The sequence below is a fragment of the Arachis hypogaea genome, chromosome 16 (genome assembly GCF_003086295.3).
Source record: "Arachis hypogaea cultivar Tifrunner chromosome 16, arahy.Tifrunner.gnm2.J5K5, whole genome shotgun sequence".
NCBI lineage: Eukaryota > Viridiplantae > Streptophyta > Magnoliopsida > Fabales > Fabaceae > Arachis > Arachis hypogaea.
The window spans coordinates 88,174,906-88,180,507 of record NC_092051.1 but is presented as its reverse complement, the minus strand read 5'-3'; the positions used below and the strand labels follow the sequence as shown (position 1 = coordinate 88,180,507).

General features: G+C 38.3%; 1 non-coding gene across 1 annotated transcript; it reads left to right on the top strand.

Annotated features, from left to right (window-relative positions):
• The first annotated feature begins 3,231 nt into the window (after positions 1-3,231).
• LOC112760264 (small nucleolar RNA R71) lies at positions 3,232-3,339 on the top strand. Its single transcript, XR_003180713.1, has one exon. It is a non-coding gene; the product is annotated as a small nucleolar RNA R71 (small nucleolar RNA).
• The last annotated feature ends 2,263 nt before the right edge of the window (positions 3,340-5,602 follow it).

The window sequence follows — 5,602 nt, the reverse complement described above, 5'->3', positions numbered from 1 at the left end:
TTTCAGATCATCAGATAACATTTCTCTTTTTCCCATTATTCTTTCAAGAGCCAACAATTTTAACATTCATAAACAATCAAATTCAAAAGTATGCACTGTTCAAGGATTCATTCAGAAAGACAATAGTCTTGCCACCACATCAAAATAATTAAACTGTTTTAAAATTTGAAATTCATGCACTTCTTTTTCTTTTTCAATTAAAAACATTTTTCATTTAAGAAAGGTGATGGATTCAGTTTCATAGCTTTAAGGCATAGACACTAAGACACTAATGATCATGTAGTAAAGACACAAACATAAACATAAAGCACAATTGTAAGCCAATTCTTAGGGTCCGGGTTCACACTTTGATCATGGTTCTTGGTGATCCATGCATTGGCATAGAACTCTTGAACCATTAAGATTCTGACTTGTTGAATGGGGTTGGTGAGAACTTCCCAACCTCTTCTTCGGATCTCATGTTGGATCTCTGGATATTCGCCCTTTTTGAGCTTAAAAGGGACCTCGGGAATCACCTTCTTCTTGGCCACAACTTCATAGAAGTGGTCTTGATGCACCCTTGAGAGGAATCTCTCCATCTCCCATGACTCGGAGGTGGAAGCTTTTGCCTTTCCTTTCCTCTTTCTAGAGGTTTCTCCGGCCTTTGGTGCCATAAATGGTTATGGAAAAACAAAAAGCTTTAGCTTTTACCACACCAAACTTAGAAGCTTCTCGTCCTCAAGCAAAAGAAGAAAGAAGAGAGTAGAAGAAGAAGAAATAGAGGAGATAGAGTGGGCTTTATGTTTCGGCCAAGGGGGAGAAGTAGTGTTTAGGTTGTGTGAAAATGAAGGAGTGAAGATGGGTTTATATAGGAGTGAGAGGGGTGTGTATGGTTCGGCCATAGAGGGTGGGTTTGGGAGGAAAAGTGGTTTGAATTTGAATAGTGAGGTAGGTGGGGTTTTATGAAGGATGGATGTGAGTGGTGAAGAGAATGGTGGGATTTGATAGGTGAGAGATTTTTGGGGAAGAGATATTGAGGTTATTGGTGAATGGGTGAAGAAGAGAGAGAGTGGTGGGGTAGGTGGGGATCCTGTGGGGTCCACAGATCCTGAGGTGTCAAGGATATCTCATTCCTACACCAAGTGGCGTGCAAAACGCCCCTTTCTGCCAATCCTGGCGTTAAACGCCAGGCTGCTGCCCATTTTTGGCATTTAACGCCAGCTTCTTGCCCATTCCTGGCGTTAAACGCCATTCTGGTGCCCTTTTCTGGCGTTAAACGCCCAGAATGGTGCCAGACTGGGCGTTTAACGCCCATTCTACTACCTTTACTGGCGTTTAAACGCCAGTAACGGTCTCCTCCAGGGTGTTCTATTTTTCATTCTGTTTTTCACTTTGTTTTTGCTTTTTCAATTGTTTTTGTGACTTCACATGATCATCAACCTATAGGAAACATAAAATAACAAAAGAAAATAGAAATTTAACATAGATAAGTAAAAATTGGGTTGCCTCCCAACAAGCACTTCTTTAATGTCAATAGCTTGACAGCGGCTCTCATGGAGCCTCACAGATGTTCAGAGCAATGTTGGAACCTCCAAACTTAGAGTTTGAATGTGGGGGTTCAACACCAAACATAAAGTTTGGTTGTGGCCTCCCAACACCAAACTTAGAGTTTGACTGTGGGGGCTCTGTTTGACTCTGTATTAAGAGAAGCTCTTCGTGCTTCCTCTCCATGGTGACAGAGGGATATCCTTGAGCTTTAAACACAAGGGAGTCTCCATTCACTTGAATGATCAATTCTCCTCTGTCAACATCAATCACAGCTTTTGTTGTGGCTAGGAAGGGTCAGCCAAGGATGATGGAGTCATCCATACACTTTCCAGTCTCTAGGACTATGAAATCAGCAGGGATGTAATGGTCTTCAACCTTTACCAAGACATCCTCTACAAGTCCATAAGCTTGTTTCTTTGAATTGTCTGCCATCTCTAATGAGATTCTTGCAGCTTGTACCTCAATGATCCCTAGCTTCTCCATTACAGAGAGAGGCATAAGGTTTATGCTTGACCCTAGGTCACACAGAGCCTTCTCAAAGGTCATGGTGCCTATGGTACAAGGGATTGAGAACTTTCCAGGGTCCTGTCTCTTTTGAGGTAATCTCTGCCTAGTCAAGTCATCCAGTTCTTTGATGAGCAATGGAGGTTCATTCTCCCAAGTCTCATTACCAAATAACTTGGCATTTAGCTTCATGATTGCTCCAAGGTACTTAGCAACTTGCTCTTCAGTGACATCTTCATCCTCTTCAGAGGAAGAATACTCATCAGAGCTTATGAAAGGCAGAAGTAAATTCAATGGAATCTCTATGGTCTCAGAATGAGCCTCAGATTCCCATGGTTCCTCATTAGGAAACTCCATGGAGGTCAGTGGGTGTCCATTGAGGTCTTCCTCAGTGGGAATTACTGCCTCTTCCTCCTTTCCATGTTTGGCCATGTGAGATGTGGTTATGGCCTTGCACTCTCTTTTTGGATTCTCTTCTGTATTGCTTGGGAGAGTTCTAGGAGGGAGTTCAGTAATTTTCTTACTCAGCTGACCCAATTGTGCCTCCAAATTTCTAATGGAGGACCTTGTTTCAGTCATAAAACTTTGAGTGGTTTTGATTAGATCAGAGACAATGGTTGTTAAGTCAGAGGGGTTTTGCTTAGAATTCTCTGTCTGTTGCTGAGAAGATGATGGAAAAGGCTTGCTATTGCTAAACCTGTTTCTTCTACCATTATTGTTGTTGAAACCTTGTTGAGGTCTCTGTTGATCCTTCCATGATAGATTTGGATGATTTCTCCATGAAGGATTATAGGTGTTTCCATAGGGTTCTCCCATGTAATTCACCTCTTCCATTGCTGGGTTCTCAGGATCTTAAGCTTCTTCCTCAGAGGAAGCTTCCTTAGTACTGCCTATTGCTGCTTGCATTTCAGACAGACTCTGAAAAATCATATTGACTTGTTGGGTCAATATTTTATTCTGAGCCAATATGGCATTCAGAGTATCAATCTCAAGAACTCATTTCTTCTGAGTTGACCTATTATTCACATGATTCCTTTCAGAGGTGTACATGAATTGGTTATTTGCAACCATTTCAATGAGTTCTTGAGCTTCTGCATGCGTCTTCTTCAGATGAAGAGATCCTCCAGCAGAGCTATCCAATGACATCTTGGATAGTTCAGACAGACCATCATAGAAGATTCCTATGATGCTCCATTCTGAAAGCATGTCAGAAGGGCACCTTCTGATCAATTGCTTGTATCTCTCCCAAGCTTCATAGAGGGACTCACCATCCTTCTGTCTAAAGGTTTGGACTTCCACTCTAAGCTTACTCAATTTTTGAGGTGGAAAGAACTTTACCAAGAAGGCATTGACTAGCTTTTCCCAAGAGTTCAGGCTTTCCTTAGGTTGTGAATCTAACCATGTTCTAGCTCTGTCTCTTACAGAAAAAGGAAAGAGCATAAGTCTATAGACTTCAGGGTCAACCCCATTGGTCTTGACAGTATCGTAGATTTGCAAGAACTCAGCTAAGAACTGATGAGGATCTTCCAATGGAAGTCCATGAAACTTGCAATTTTGTTGCATTAGAGAAACTAATTGAGGCTTAAGCTCAAAGTTGTTTGCTCCAATAGCAGGGATAGAGATGCTTCTCCCATAGAAATCAGGAGTAGGTGCAATAAAGTCACCAAGCACCTTCCTTGCATTGTTGGCATTATTGTTATTTTCGGCTGCCATGGTTTCTTCTTCTTTGAAGAGCTCTGTTAGGCCCTCTAGAGAGAGTTGTGTTTTGGTTTCTCTTAGTTTTCTCTTTAAGGTCCTTTCAGGTTCAGGATCAGCTTCAACAAGAATGCTTTTATCTTTGCTCCTGCTTATATGAAAGAGAAGAGAACAAGAAAGTATGGAATCCTCTATGTCACAGTATAGAGATTCCTTGAAGTGTCAGAAGAAAAGAAGAATAGAAGGAGGAGGTGGAGAAGAGGGAATTCAAACTTATCAAAAGGGACAGAGTTCGAATTGCACCTTGATGAGGAGTCTTAGTCCTTTAAATAGAAGGATGTGAAAAGAGGGGAAGAATTTTCGAAAATAAATTAAAAATATTTTGAAATAATTAAAAAGAAATTTGAAAATTTGATTGAGATTTTCAAAAACTAAGATTGCGAAAGAAATCAAGTGATTTTTTGAAAAAGATTTTGAAATCAGAAATTAAAAAGATATGATTGAAAATTAATTTTGAAAAAGGGTGTGATTGAAAAGATATGATTGAGAAGATATGATTGAAAATAAAATTAAAAAGAGAAAGTTTTAAAACTAAAGTTGATTACTTGACAAACAAGAAATTAGAAGATATGATTCTAAAATTTAAAATTTGATCCTTTCTTAATAGGCAAGTAACAACTTGAAAATTTTTGAACTAAATCTTGAATTGAAGCAAGGATTTTTGAAAATAGTAAAAATAAATATAAAATGGAAAGAAATTGATTTTGAAAGAGATATGATTGAAAAGATATGATTTGAAAAAGATTTGATTTTGAAAAATTATGAAAACTTGAAAAAAATGTGAATTAAAAACAAAATCTTCCCTCTAGTGTCATCCTGGCGTTAAACGCCCAGAATGGTGCCCATTCTGGCGTTTAACGCCCAAATCTCTACCTTTTTGGGCGTTAAACGCCCAGCCAGGTACCCTGGCTAGTGTTTAAACGCCAGTTTTCCTTCTTCACTGGGCGTTTTGAACGCCCAGCTTTTTCTGTTTGATTCCTCTGCTGAATGTTCTGAATCTTCAATTCTCTGTATTATTGACTTGAAAAGACATAGTTTTAAAAAAAGTATTTTTGAATTTTTGATGATGGGAATCAATAAAAAATGCAACTAAGATCAAATAAACAATGCATGCAAGACACCAAACTTAAAAGTTTGTATACTAAGGACTATAACAATGTAAAAAAGCATGTAAGAAATAACAAAACATACAAAACAAGAGAATTTGAAGATCAAAGCAATGAAATCATCAAGAACAACTTGAAGATCAACGAAGAACAATATGTATAAATTTTCGAAAATTAGAAAGATAAAGACATGCAATTGACACCAAACTTAAAATTAGACAATAGACTCAAACAAGAAACATAAAATATTTTTGGTTTTATGATTTTAAATTTTTTTGTATTTTTTTCGAAAATTATATGGAAAAGAAAATAAAGAGAATCAAAACTTTTAATAAGAATTCCAGGAATCATGCAATGTTAGTCTAAAGCTTCAGTCTAAAAAGATTAGACATGTTTGGCCAAGCTTCAGTAGGACATTACATTCAGCAGCTAAATTGATGAGAATCAATCAGCTTTTGTGATGATAAGAACATCACCTTGAAACTCTAGAATTCATTCTTAAAATTTTTGGAAAGTACCTAATCTAAGCAACTAGATGAACCGTCGGTTGTCCAAACTCGAACAATCCCCGGCAACGGCGCCAAAAATTTGGTGCACGAAATTGTGATCATCAACAATGGCGCCAAAAACCTGGAGCTCTCAAACGTGAATCACACTTTGTCACAATTCCACACAACTAACCAGCAAGTGCACTGGGTCGTCCAAGTAAT